Consider the following 15386-nt stretch of genomic DNA (forward strand, 5'->3'; position numbering starts at 1 on the left):
AGCTGCAAATGAGCATTAGACTTCATCATTAAAATACAAACCAAAGCTAATTTCTCCCCCATCCTTGCTTGGTGACACTAAGGGCAAAGGCATGGTCTGCCCTTCTCAGATATGGAAGCAAAGGATCTTTTCTAGATGGCCACACAGAGGCAAACAGTCACCCACACAGTTTCTCCATCCATATTCCAAGCATTTGGTGGGTTATTTTGCTAGATCTGAATAATGTCTGATAGACTTATGAAATATACATATTGAATTATTAGAATGCTGAGCAAACTAAAGGCTACATTACTAAAAAAAAGACATTTGCTGAATGCATTCTTTAATCTTTTGCTTTTGTATATCTGCAAGTGCCTTGGCTAATTCCCTTTGGAAAGAACTGCAAATATTTCCCCATGAAGAAAATACATTTGCAAAGGCATTTGGGTCTCTTCTATCACCCTCATCTCGTGAATGCGTATTTACAAAAAGGCTTTTTAATCTATTTAAAACACAACGACATAGTAAGTCAAGAATGGAAATGGCTTATGTTGGCTTGTGATTTGTCAGTTTGCATGGAGTTTTAATCAACGGAGGCTATGTGTGTGCTAGCTAACTGCCCCTTATTGAAATAAAGACATGGATCACAAACAAAGAAGTACAGACAAGCAAACGCTAGAGGTGACCAAGTGTCACTGAAGTGAAGTCTAATAAAAACATTCATCATTAGCATTGATGTTGCACTTCCAGTTTTTCAAAATGTTTCAATCCATCTCCGTAATACCTACAGCAGTACCATAAATTTCATTAACACATTTTTTTGGGGGGGGAATGGGACTTAGCAGGTGAGGAGAGTTGGAGAGAAGAAAAACAATGGCTTTGTCTAAGGCCACACAGTGAGTTGCAGTTGAGGTGAGATTTGTGTCAGAGACATACTGGCTCACCTTTGCCATCACATTACATCAGGTCTCAAAATGCAGAGCTTCAAGTTGCATTGAGCTGAGCAGGCCATGGGCACAACTAACTGTTTCTAGACTGCCGTCCAAATCTCAGACACCAACAAGTACGTTCATAAGGAGTATGCTTCATAGGAGGCATGAGTCATGTGCATGTTGTGTGTTCATTCCTTTAAGGGTGTTCACTGATAACCAACATAAAAAGACATACCCCTCTTACTTAAAACTGCAGGGAAGTAAAAACTAATCGGCAGAAGCATTGTAAAAAGCAGCATAAACAAGGGGAAAAGAGCTACACAGGGCAACCCAATAGCTTTTTGGAAGATGACCACCTTAGCGTGACCTCTGCTGCTTGTTGTTTAGCCATGTCCGACTCTTCGCGACCCCATGGACCAGAGCACACAAGGTCCTCCTGTCTTCCACTGCCTCCCGCAGTTTGGTCAAACTCATGTTAGTAGCTTCGAGAACACTGTCCAACCATCTCGTCCTCTGTCGTCCCCTTCTCCTTGTGCCCTCCATCTTTCCCAACATCAGGGTCTTTTCCAGGGAGTCTTCTCTTCTCATGAGGTGGCCAAAGTATTGGAGCCTCAGCTTCAGGATCTGTCCTTCTAGTGAGCACTCAGGGCTGATTTCCTTAAGAATGGAAAGTGTGACCTCTACCATGCAGTAAAGGAGACGTCCAGTAAAGGACGTCCCTTGGGATAGAATTCTGGAGCACATCCACACCCATGTTATATTATGGAGTTGATGGTACATGAAGCAGCCTTTGAGAAAGATCTCAGTGAGCAAGCTCGTATACGAACTAGTTACCCTGCACCCAGACTATTTGGGCTTTGAAGGGCAACATGAGCGCCTTAAAATGAAATGAACTGGAAATCCATTAAGTTCTTTGGGGAAAATGGTGTTACAGGCTCCATGCAGTCTGTACCAACTGAGCTCCCAAATGATCATGTGGTTTAGCGCAATGTGTTGCACATGGGGTTTGGAATCTGCAGCTATTATAAAATATAGCAGCTAGGTTTCTCACTGGGAGTGGACATCAAAGACAACTGCTTGCTGTGGTGGTCCTTGTGTGTGTCTGTCCTTACTCTTAAAAGACATGCCTGCTATGTAATAGAAACTCCCCTCCCTTGTCTGGATGTTGTTCCTTCCACATTAGCTGGAAGCTAGTAGGAACATTTCAGGGACACAGGTGGTGCTCTGGGTCAAACCACAGAGCCTAGGACTTGCCGATCAGAAGGTCAGCGGTTTGAATCCCCTGTGATGGGGTGAGCTCCCGTTGCTCGGTCCCTGCTCCTGCCAACCTAGCAGTTCGAAAGCACGTCAAAGTGTAAGTAGATAAATAGGTACCACTCTGGCGGGAATGTAAACGGTGTTTCTGTGCGCTGCTCTGGTTTGCCGGAAGCGGCTTAGTCATGCTGCCCACATGACCCAGAAGCTATATGCCGGCTCCCTTGGCCAATAAAGCGAGATGAGCGCTGCAACCCCAGAATCGGTCACGACTGGACCTAATGGTCAGGGGTCCCTTTACCTTTACCTAGTAGGAACCTTAAGTCTTGCCTATGTAGTAAGTCCTATCTCAGGCATAGGCAGACTCGGCCCTCCAGATGTTTTGGGACTACAACTCCCATCATCCCTGACCACTGGTCCTGTTAGCTAGGGATGACTGAAGTTGTAGTCCCAAAACATCTGGAGGGCAGAGTTTGCCTATGCCTGTCCTAGCTGCTTTGCTGACCGTTGTTGACTGATAAATACACCTGTTAGAGTTTCCCTGACTCTTTCTGCTTCTAGGTATTAGGGCAGATCCAATGTGTGGTTTCCTCAAGTACCTTGTCCAAACCCACGAGATACTGCAGACTTAGAAAGTGCATGTTTCATTTGGCATTTAACTTGTATCAATTCATCCTAGAGGACTTTATGTTTTAGGGGACAACTTACAAATGCCACACAAAAAAGGAGCTGGGTTTTGGCCCACTGCCAAGTTCACTTAAAGAGCCAATTTTAACCTTTAACTCCTAAAGGCCTTGGGGACCAGGGCGCATCAGGGACTGCCTTCTGCCACAAAGACCTGAAGAAGGCCTTTCTCAGGAGCCCTTCACAAGTCTTTGGAGGAGAGGGAAGTGGTGAGCTGTGATAGGACCTTCTCAGTTGTGCCCCTGGGATGCTTTCCTCAGGGCACCGTGGGTGTCTGTTATCTTTTCCATGGCAAAGCTCCAACTTTTTTATTCATTCACACATTTTAGATCTTGAGCTTTAATGCATATTTTCAACCTGATTTTTATTGCTATTCTGCTGCTCCTGTTTTATGCTGTATTTTTTGACGCAATTGGTTATTGTTGTCAGGGAACTGACATCAGAGCGAGAGGCAGAGGCAGGGCTCCAGAGCGATGCCGGAGAGGGGACCAGCAGGGGGGAAGGAATTCAGCGTAACACCAATAGAGAAGAGAGGGAGATGGAGGAATTGGTGACAGGGCTCCAAGACCCTTCACCCGAATCTAGTGGAGAGAGCGCTGGCACGCCCCTGCCTTCCCCTTACTTGCGCAGATGCGTTCCGCGCAGGGAACATAGGAGGAGACTTGGCGTCAAACAGCTTTTATGCTGGAAGAGGTTCAAGAAACGCCCACTGACGGATTCTGCAAGTGACTAACAGGTCACGGAGGGCGAGCTCTGACCCTAAGCATGGTTGGGCAAGCAATCTAACTAAATCGAAGGCAATTTACGCACAAGTAACCCCACACAACCATTACAATTGTGTTGTTGCTTTGGTACTTCAAATGCTATGGCAGCTGCTGTGAGTTGCTACTGTTTGAAGAGCAGCGTATAGATCTAAATAAGTAAGATTTTGCATCCATTGCAGTTCCTGTACCATTTGTGAAAGGCAGCTGCATGTGGAGACCAGGGCAGAATCGCCATTGCTGGGTCATTTTAATCTAGGAAAGGTTGCAGTTTGCAAACTCTTGGGCGTTGATGCCATCTTCAATTTCAGGTACAGTGGCAAGTCCAGTAGCATCCTTAAGCTCTTGCTCTGCAGCTATATAGCATTTTTTGACTGTCCAAAATATTTCACATAGATAATAGTAGGTGGCTTTCTTTATAACCCTAATTAGTATGCTGTGGAAATCCATTGGTAATGAGAGACATCAGCTGGTGCCAAGTCTAAGCAGTACAATTTGTGGGTGAATAAAGTAAAAGCAAACAAAATATATTTTGAAAGGAAACAATGCTCAACGTTATAATAAAATACTGGAGCAAATGGTATTTTCCCTGGCACATTTGCGAAATGGAAGCATCTTGGCAAACAATGGCAAATCTACAAATAATTCAAAACAAGTGAATAAAATCCAAAACAACTGAATAAAAAGGGATAATGCCTGGTAAACAAGTTCACAGACAAACCATGTTTGATTCAGCAAGTGCCAGTGTTTGAATTTCTGAGAGCACTTCATTTGACTCTCCATAAAAGGGAGCTCATTTGAAGTGCCCAGGCTCCGAGCTAGGAGACCAGCTTGCAAAGTGCTCCCAGGTTTTAGGGGATAATGTGGGGGAGCTCCCTAGAGGGCATAAGAAAAATGAGGTCAACCAGATGGTTTTCTCCAGGTGATCCTCCTTTGAAAGTTTGCTCAGGATGAGGCTGAAAGTTCAAGTAAACTAGCCAGAGTCTTCATAGCTGGGAGCAGCTCTAACATAGCAACTTGCATACCTGCAAGTCAAACCTTGGGTGAGCTCTTAAGTCTTCCCTCCATGCATCTGGTGAGCAGTCTATCTCTAGAAATCAAAGCGTGCACATATTTTCCCCATTTATATTCAGTTTTTACATTATAATTAAAATAGAGCTGCATATCTGTTCTGGGATTTGGAGTGAAGGTGTGTTGGTGATGTCACCATTCCAAAAATCTGCAGGATCAGTTTTTCCTTGACATCTCAACTCTTAAGAAGTCATATCTCTCTTCATCTGCTTCTAGGATTCTGCCGTAAGGATTCTGTCATCACTTAGACCTTTGAGTCCAGATTTTGCAGACGGGCTAGGTATGGGTCATGGCCTGATTCCATTGGCCTCTGTTCACAGGGGCATAGTCTCTCTGCGAGTGATGCTTTGTGGAATCTCCCTGTCTTTCCAAATGCCAGGTGGTTCTTCTAAAATGAGATTCAGAAGCAATACAAAATACACAAGTGAGTGAGAAGTTTAAGGATATTATTCTATAACAGCAAGCAATGTATACATACTAAGCAAGCACTTCAATCTGCCACTTGGAAGCCCTCAAGAAGCGGCAAAGGAACTCCCCAAGGTAGCCTCAGTTTTCACGGCCCTGCGGTCATTCAGTTCATGCACGAGCTTCAAAGAAACTCTGCCCAAACCGTCCAATTTTATAGATAGCCTGTGTTGCTTGCCAGACTGGCTACGTGCAGATCATCCAATGTCTCACTTTCTCAAAACAATGTCCAACATCAAAGAAGGTACCCAGCATTATCCTCCACAACTGACTAAGGCAGCTGTTGTGGGGTTTCACCTCCTCCCAGTGTTCTCAGGATGTTAATGACTGTTCTCACACCATCAAAAAACTTAACAAGAGCGAGGGAGGGGGAAGGAACAGAGGCAGGAAGGGTAACCGTGCCAGATCACTAACTCCTCAATACTTTTTTGTCTTCCAGATGCATTTCCCATACACTCCCCTGTAGCACATTCAGTCTCGCCAGCATGTCAGCCCTGTGTTGATTCAGGTTGGTCAAATGGGAGAGATACAACGCCATTGGCTGTCCACCTTTCAGAATCCCCAGACTTGCACATACACTATACCTGATTTGGCTGCTAGGTTCTTGAAATTCGTTGTCTTATAATCTGCATTTGATTATCTCAAAGTTAGGTTGTGACCTAACTTATCTGCACCAAGAGTTGTTTATAATGATAGTCACTAAGTGAAGCTACTGAGTTGACCACCAGCTGTACTAGTGAAGAATCACATGGACAGGGTGACTGTCTTGGTGTCCTCCCTAAAGCAGACAATTTGCAGCTTGGGATCACGATGCAGTTAGATTGAACTCCATTTAGCGCCACTGCATGAAATATATTAAACTAGAAATGGTCATAACAAAACTTACCGGTGTTTCATTTGGGATGTCTTCCTCTTTGACAGAACACAAACTAGGTGCAAAATACAAATTGCCTCGGGACCGAACAAAGCCAAGTGCTCCTCAGATGTGTGGTGCTTTGAATCACACGCGATAACACTTTTTGATCTGTTTCATTACATTGTTGCATGTGGGAGTTAAACATGGATTTACAGGTTTGAATGCAAAGGAGCTCCCCCAGGGTAAATCAAAGGCTTCTACCTCACAGACCAGGTGCACATCAGAAAGCCAATTTCAACCCAAATGAATGTTGATAAGATGAAAGAATGAAAGGTAAAGGTCAGTTCCACTGTGATTGCTCTTTTAAGACCAAAAAGAGTCTCCATGTAGATTTTGTACATCTAATCAAAGAAGATGTTGGTGATGAGGAGGAGGATGGTAGTGAACTTTGATGCTATACCGCTAATTAAACTGGAGAGAGGTTTTTAACAGGGTACATTTTTAGTTAAAGGCAACAGAAAACAGAAAATACATGCATTATTGCCTAGATCTCAACATTTTAAAGGAGGGGTGCAAAACCCCCAGATGTTGTCGGACACCAACACCCATCATCTCTAGTCAGCATGCCCAATGGTCAAAGGGGGTGGGAGTTGTAGTCTCTCAATATCTGGAGAAGTACAGGTCTTTTGCCCTGCTTAAAGACTGAAATATCTATAACCTTTTTTTTAGTATTGATTTGTTTTGACACTAATATATATTCACCAGAATGAAGTCTTTTCATGAGATGATGTGCAGTAAAAGAAGGTTGAGAGTATTATTAATACAGCTGTCAATGGCATGAAACTTTTTGGGTATATAGCGGAGTGGGTCGGTTGTGGTCGAATCCTGCACAGACTATTTAAATCCTGATCGCCACAACCCCCACAGGTAGTGCAAGTGAAACCCATTGCATTCAGTCCAGTTTGCTGAGTAAGTCCCAGTCCATTACTTTCAATGAGCCACGCAGCCCACTGTATTAACCCATAAGTATGTGCCATTAGAGGGACACGGGTGGCGCTGTGGATTAAACCACAGAGCCTAGGGCTTGCCGATCAGAAGGTCAGCGGTTTGAATCCCCGCGACGGGGTGAGCTCCCGTTGCTCGGTCCCTGCTCCTGCCAACCTAGCAGTTTGAAAGCACGTCAAAGTGCAAGTAGATAAATAGGTACTGCTCCAGCAGGAAGGTAAACGGCATTTCCGTGCGCTGCTCTGGTTCGCCAGAAGCGGCTTAGTCATGTTGGCCACATGACTCGGAAGCTGTACGCTGGCTCCCTTGGCCAATAAAGCAAAATGAGTGCCAAACCCCAGAGTTGGTCACGACTGGACCTAACAGTCAGGGGTCCCTTTACCTTTACCCTTATGTGCCATTAAGTTCAGTGGGGCCTAATTCCAAGTAAGTGTGAAATGGACTGCAGCCCCACATCCTTTCTTGGTAAGTTCACAGAGTCAGTGAAGATTTTACATCTAGATTAATTCACATGATTTAGTCATGTGGTCCATATAGTAATGTGAATAAATGCAGCTTATTTTCACTCCTTCCATCTATGATGTGTGCAAGCTACACCGATGCCGTAGCTATTACCACAACGATTTGGGGGGACTCCTTTCTTGTTGCACATTCCCTGAATACATACTTTTCGTTCCCTCTCCTCATCACCTTTCAAATAATGATGAAATAATTCAGAGGACAGGCAGGTTTACCAAAGCATGGGACGTTACGCTACAAGCTTCAACTCTTTTTAGGGTGTGGGAAATATATTTAAATTATGATCCAAATATAAATTAACCAAGATTTCTACAAAGAATCAGAGTGTATAGAAATGAATGAATGGCGGTGCTGGCATCACACCCATGAACCTTAGATCATTGCCTTGTGTCTATATATGCAGCGAACTCCAACATGCACAGCTTCTGCATGGAATATCTATGTCCTCGATTTTTGCAGGGTATGTTGCATGTTCAGAACCTACATGTATTGGAGTGAGGCTTCATGCAGGTTCCATGCAGACATGACTTCAAACATATGAGGTTGGTAGGAGACAGGGTTGATGGGCATGATGCTAACTGCCCATATGCATGTATCTTTTTGCACACTTTGAGAATTTTCACAGGACTTGTGTTGCGTTTTTGTGTTCTCCCAATTAGGGGTGTGCTTGATGCTTTCTGAATAAACACACGTTTTGCATAGGATAGTGGTGTTTTTGCTTCTACAGTGGTACATCTGGTTACATACTTAATTCATTCCGGAGGTTCGTTCTTAACCTGAAACTTTTCTTAATCTGATGGGGCCTCCTGCTGCTGCCGCACCGCCACCACCTTGCGATTTCTGTTCTCATCCTGAAGCAAAGTTCTTAACCCGAGGTACTATTTCTGGGTTAGCGGAGTCTGTAACCTGAAGCGTCTGTAACCCAAGGTACCACTGTACTCAACACAAACACCATTGCTTCCTATGATTCCCAGAATTCCTATGAGGGGAGTTGTCCCCCCATGGGCATTTTAGGAAACTCACTGGCCACAAGAAGTTGCCTGAAGATCGTCTGAGAGCTGGCATCATTTATTTCTAAAAACAAGCAAAAAAACAACCACCACTCCACAATAATTGTCCATCTCTCAGGGGTTCCATAGGCATCCTTCCCAGGCTGACACACTTCCTGGAATGTCCATGGGTGTGTCACATCTTCCAATAGGGAAATTCCAGGAAATGCATGAAGTCAGGAAAACTCCATGCAAAAATGGGAAAGTTTTACAGTCCATGAAAGAAAACCAACTCCTCTCAGCCCCCTCATAACTTCATTAAGGTCAGCACCAACACATATGCACCAGTCCCAACCAGAATATCATTGAAATCCATTCCTTTCTTTTGGAGGAAAAAGAATCTTTTCCTCTCTGCCCCATTGCAAATGTCCCCTAAGTGAATTTGGCTACTCTTTTTATCCCCCCCCCCTTAAAATTACCAAATTTTTCGCTCTATAAGATGCATCAGACCATAAGACGCACCTAGTTTTTGGAGGAGGAAAACAAGAACAAAAATATTCTGAATCTCAGAAGCCAGAACAACAAGAGGGATCGCTGCGCAGCAAAAGCAGTGATCCCTCTTGCTGTTCTGGCTTCTGAGATAGCTGTGCAGCCTGCATTTGCTCCATAAGATGGACACACATTTCCCCTTACTTTTTAGGAGGGAAAACGTGAGTCTTATAGAGCAAAAAATACGGTACATTTCAGAGAAGTGTGATCTCCAAAAAAAATCTCTCTTACTGCACCTTTGCAGCTGCTAACACTATATTACAGCAGGCAATATATTATCCTGGAGAGTTTTGCCGTCCCGTGAAGATGCCGACAATACCCCTGAGAAATTTTACGATGCATTTAGGCATTTTAATGCATACATTTTTATAAAGTATGTCGAGAAATGAAAGTGTGGATCATAATGTTCACTTAATGTCAGAGCAAATAAATCTTTTTCCATTATTATTATTATATCCCATTGATTTCCACTAACTGTCTGCAGCATTGATTTTTACAAAGAAACTGCCTTTATCGGCCCCAGTAGTTGTCTGAGCAAGTACAACTACACAGACATGATTTTCCAGTCTTGCATGGTAAAAGTGGCACCCAATTTTTACACTCTGAGTTTTCAAATCTCATTTTTTTCCCTTTTGTTCTGCCAATCAAAGCACCATCCAGCTGTCAACATCCTCCCAAGTTCCTAATCCTTTCAGCAGCCGCATAAAATCTGAGTGAATTGCAGCCTTCCAGCTATCTTATCATGCAGCAATTCACAAAAGCGTATCAAGCTGGAACTAGGTGCTATTGGAGCTGCATAAACATTTCCAAAAGCAGCAGCCCAGCATTTCCTCTTTCCCATCTGACAAAATAAAACATTTGGCATGACATCACCATTTGCATTAAGAGTTTTCCCACCCCTGTAAGTGGCAGCCAATGACCTGGAACTGTAATTTGGAAATGCTCAATATGTTGATGCCATGGCACATATTATTTTGTATTACTTGACAATAATCAGAGGGTTGAAGGGGAAGCTTCTCCAATGTCTAGTTTTGGCCCCATTGTCTTGATTTCCCTACACACATTTCATGCAACAAACATAAAACACAGTTGCATGGCCTTCAAATTACCACTCCCTCTAAACAGCAAACTCAGGTGGTTGTGTACTGACAGGATTAGAAACAGAAAGGGGTGCTCAGAAGCAAGAGAATAGTATTAGCATGCTCAACTGAGCATCAACATATGTTGTTGTTGTTTAGTCGTTTAGTCGTGTCTGACTCTTCGTGACCCCATGGACCAGAGCATGCCAGGCACTACTGTCTTCCACTGTCTCCTGCAGTTTGGTCAAACTCATGCTAGTAGCTTTGAGAACACTGTCCAACCATCTTGTCCTCTGTCATCCCCTTCTCCTTGTGCCCTCCATCTTTCCCAACATCAGGGTCTTTTCCAGGGAGTCTTCTCTTCTCATGAGATGGCCAAAGTATTGGAGCCTCAGTTTCAGGATCTGTCCTTCCAGTGAGCACTCAGGGCTGATTTCCTGAAGAATGGAGAGGTTTGATCTTCTTGCAGTCCATGGGACTCTCAAGAGTCTCCTCCAGCACCATAATTCAAAAGCATTGATTATTTGGCCATCAGCATTCTTTATGGTCCAGCTCCCACTTCCATACATCACTACTGGGAAAACCATAGCTTTAACTATACAGACCTTTATTGGCAAGGTGATGTCTCTGCTTTTTAAGATGCTATCTAGGTTTGTCATTGCTTTTCTCCCAAGAAGCAAGCATCTTTTAATTTTGTGACTGCTGTCACCATCTGCATTGATCATGGATCCCAAGAAAGTAAAATCTCTCACTGCCTCCATTTCTTCCCCTTCTATTTGCCAGGAGGTGATGGGACCAGTGGCCATGATCTTCGTTTTTTTAATGTTGAGCTTCAGACCATATTTTGCGCTCTCCTCTTTCACCCTCAATCAAAGGTTATTTAATTCCTCCTCACTTTCTGCCATCATGGTTGCATTAACATATAAGGAGGCATTAAAAAAAACCTAGCTCAGTGATAATAGAAGATACTCAGTGGCCTCCAGGAGGCATATAATGTTGAGTGCCAGCTGGAAAAATTATGGAAAAAAGGAAACTGAAGGTTCATAGAATTGTAGAGTCTTGGGATCTCAAGAATCATCTACTCCAAGCCCCTCTAATGCAATAATATTTGCCTACCGTGGGGCTCAAACCCATGACCCTGATATTAAGAGCCTTGTGCTCTTACCAACTGAGGGGTGTGGGGTAAAGGGTGTGTTTTCTCCTTCCTAAACACCTACAGCTTCTAGTACAGTGGAACCTTGACTTACATACGCCTCGTCTCACAGACAAATGTGTCTGCGGTAAACACTGGGTTTGCCACGATTTGCACATGCACGGAAGCGACTTCTGCCATCCGCGTGTGCGCAGAAGCGGCTGCCACCATCTGCACATGTGCAGAAGCGCGCTACCACTGAATGCGCACACGCACAAGACGCCTCTGCTAGCGTCCTGTTTTGACCAGCAGATGGACCTCTGGAATGGATTATGTTCATAAGTAGAGGTTCCGCTATATTCTGGAAGAGAAGATGGCTGCCCAAAATCCTAAAGGGATTAGGAGTCCTGTTAGTTAGGAGGTGTGAACACACTGCAACATTTTGCTGCAGGGTTTATTTGTATTGTTTTAAGTATCAAAACTTTACTTTTATCCACCCTCAGATTTAGAAGGACTATTCAGTGTATCATACAGAATTAAATACCTGTGCATTTCACCACCACAGAAAGTAACACAAATAACATTAGCTTGAAGAATGGGGGAACATGATTCTGGCATCCGTGACTTTGTAGTTAAAAAACAACAACGAGGAAAGAACTGATGATTTTCTAAATTTAAGATGAAAGATTGCCATCTGTTTGAGCTTGGATTGCTCTCATCAGCATATTGTCTTCAAAAAGCAGCTACACTTTTTTTTTAAGATAATTCCTAGAGTGATTGTTAAAGTGGAATAAATGATGGAACCAAATAGCTGGCAAAGCTACATAGGTTGCAGTTACCTGGGGAGGGAACCTGATTGTGTTCAGTGGGACCTTTCTTCTGAATAAACATGTATAGGATTGTTCTGTTGATGTAGTGGCTTAACACAGAAAGTTCCAGAAAGTTCTGGATGTGCTGTATCTAGGATGTGCTGTAACTAGGAATAACTAGAAACTGGGTTTGGATCCGTCCCATATATGTTTCATGCTTTTTAAAGCAGGTTCCTGCAACAAAATGTTGTCTTGTGGATTGCACCTCTTGACACTTTCAGTCACTCGACTCCATTCCTCTTCCTGTTCCGCTGCCCCCGTCCTGCCCTGAGTGTTGTCAACAACCAGCCACTTTTCCACAGCCATTCAACATGTTAGTTCCACCTCTTGCAAATGGGTGGTTCCATTTTGGCTGCCTACCAAATGGCACTCCCAGCCTCAACATTGGCAACAGAGGCAACTATTATTGTTATTTTTGTTATTGTTATTATTAGGAAAGCTTTTAATGTTTGATGCATTACTGTATTTTAATATATTGTTGGAAGCCGCCCAGAGTGGCTGGGGAAGCCCAGCCAGATGGGCAGGGTATAAATAATATATTATTATTATTATTATTATTATTATTATTATTATTATTATTATTTCATTTTGCAGTAATAGATTTTGTCAATGGCCTTGAAGGTTTCACATATCAGCTGGCACAGAAATGTGTTAAAGGAATTTTCAAGGAAAGGAGGAAAGAAAATACAGTGGTAACCTTGGTTCCCGAACAGCTTAGTTGTCGAACAAATCGGCTCCCAAACGCTGCAAACCTGGAAGTAAGTGTTCTGGTTTGCAAATGTTTTTGGGAAGCCAAACACCTGACACGGCTTCCACTTGAGAGCAGGAAGCTCCTGCAGCCACGCCTTGGTTTTCAAACGGTTTCGAGAGTCAAATGGACTCCTGGAATGGATTAGGTTCAAGAACCAAGGTTCCACTGTATAACAAATGCACAGTTTTGTTCCAGTTGACACAGTAAGCCAGTTTGGGGGGAGGAAGGTGGGGAAAACGCCTTTCCTAACTTTGTATGTTAGGAAGAAGAAAACATTATCCAGGCAGAGTGAAAAAGAAATCTGCAAAAATCCTCTACATCCTAGGTTTGAAAAATGTCTAATTGCTTCTTGTACTTAATGATATGATTAACCTCAGACATAAAAACAGATTCTCTGCCTGCAGAAGGCAAAGGGTTTCTTTTTCCCCTTCTTGTTTTAAATCTCTGGTGAATAGAGATTAGTCTATGGAGGAGAGGAGTGAAGTAAAATAAAGAATCTCTCTACAAGAAACTCCTGTGAATCTTGGCTAGGCGGGGGGGGGGGGGAGAGAGAGAGGATGATTTCATATCCAGCCTCTTTTTTATTTTTTGTTTTGCTGAATAGCTTAGTTGTTTGAATAGAGAGGCCTACAGATATTTCAGATAAATGATGTCATATGATTTGAAAAAGCTGATGACACTGCAGTTCACATAAATCTCCAGAAATGTGTAAAAAAGCACCTCAAGCAAGATGATGCACAAAGTCAAGTATTTTCTCTTGCATGGAATGATACCCTGTTCTGGCTAAAAATATATGGATTGTTGCAGGAGACCCAAAGAGCACTGCAGGTGCCTCCAGGGAAATGTCCCTCCCATGATCAGAAGAGCAGATCTCAATGTCTCATTTCACACTTGGTGAGGTGTGTCTCAGTGCTAAATGGGGATGAGCTAATTTGCGTGTCGAGGTCCCCAAGCCACCCCCCAAATAACTCACAACGCACACTTAATTTTTGTTTAAGGTTTTTGGCATAATTTTGGCCACAACTTTATTTAAATACAAAACCGTGAGTGGTTGTTTAGGCATTGGTTAAGACTATCTGTCCCCCCGCCTGGGGACAGAACTGACTTCCGGGCACCACCGAAAGACAGTGCGGGGGAAAGCAAGTCAGGGAGAAATGGAGCTGAGTCACAGACCCTCAATTCTCATCCGCATGCTACCCGAAGGCTTGCCGGCCCTAGTCCCATTCCAGGGATTGGACGAAAAGATGGCAAGCCCCAGGATTCCTTTAACGGAATTCCCTTTCCGCAGCAACCATGGAGGGGCAGGCCCAGCCTATCCTAACCTCTCCTCCACCAATTTATAACCAATGCCTAACCGCAACCTTACAAGTTGTGACGATTTGCTACGCAATAGGCAAAAACCAAATGGCCCAGCCAATCAGCCAGATGGACAAAATTCCTACCAGGCCCCTGCCCCAATGGCAGACAACCCCATGACAGGCATAGCAAGGTCAATGCAACAACCCCTTACTCAAGGGCAGGTGGGCGGGTGATCTGTTGCACGCAGCAAAGAGAAAGCTCCAGGCTGCGTGCAGAGTATTTAAACATTTTACTCCTCCCACCAAAATTGCAACATAACTTTTACCCCAGCAACCCAGTGAACCAATCACTGCCCCAGGCCATCTTTAGAGACCCTGCCTGGTAACAGAGGGGTGGCTCAGCAGACCCCACCATAAAACGTGCTCTCCATGAAGGAGAACACGCTCTGTCAGTTTCGCTTTCTCTCAGTTTCACATTTCTCCAGTTTAGTTCCCCATGTTTCCACACCAACTTGTGGATTCTTATTTCAAAATGGGAATTTCATCTAATTTAAACATCTTTGCATAAACTTTTGCATAATGTACATATATCTGCAAGGCATTTTAACCTGACGCAATTGACTTTTTCTACGTTATTTTCACTGAAACATGCAATTTTATGCATTCTTTACCCTGGTATATGCATTTTTGTACACGTTGCTTGACCAGAGAACTGCCTTGCCAAATTCAGAGAAGTGCAAACTTTGAACAAAGGTTGCGTTCTGGTTCCCACACTGCTTTGGAAAATGAGAATTAGGTCAGTTCACCTTTAAATTTGAACGGAATTGAATTTCCTCTCCATCTCTAGTGATAGAGCACATGCTATACATGCAAAATGTCCCAGATTCAATCTCAAGTGACTCCTGTCAGGGCTTAGAATGACTGTTACCCAACACCTTAGAGAGTGGCAGTTAGTCAGAATACTGGTGTAGATGAGCTAAGGGTCACATTTGGTATCATCCTATGTTCCCAAACTACTTTGAGACATAATTTCATCCCATCCCCCCCACTCACCATTCCTGTTTATTTTCTTCTCCCTTGTTTTGCGCTCTATGTGGGGCTACCTTTGAAGGTGACCCAGAAACTACAACTAATCCAGAATGCGGCAGCTAGACTGGTGACTGGGAACGGCCGCCGAGACCATATAACACCAG

At 43.6% G+C, this 15386-nt stretch overlaps 1 protein-coding gene across 2 annotated transcripts in view; it reads left to right on the forward strand.

Annotated features, from left to right (window-relative positions):
* Positions 1–15386, forward strand: part of BRINP3 (BMP/retinoic acid inducible neural specific 3) — a 263578-nt gene that overhangs the window by 228620 nt on the left and 19572 nt on the right. The gene's annotated exons all lie outside the window — the stretch shown is intronic.

This window comes from Podarcis erhardii, assembly GCF_964252035.2.
Source record: "Podarcis erhardii genome assembly, chromosome: 6".
Taxonomy (NCBI): Eukaryota; Metazoa; Chordata; class Lepidosauria; order Squamata; family Lacertidae; genus Podarcis; species Podarcis erhardii.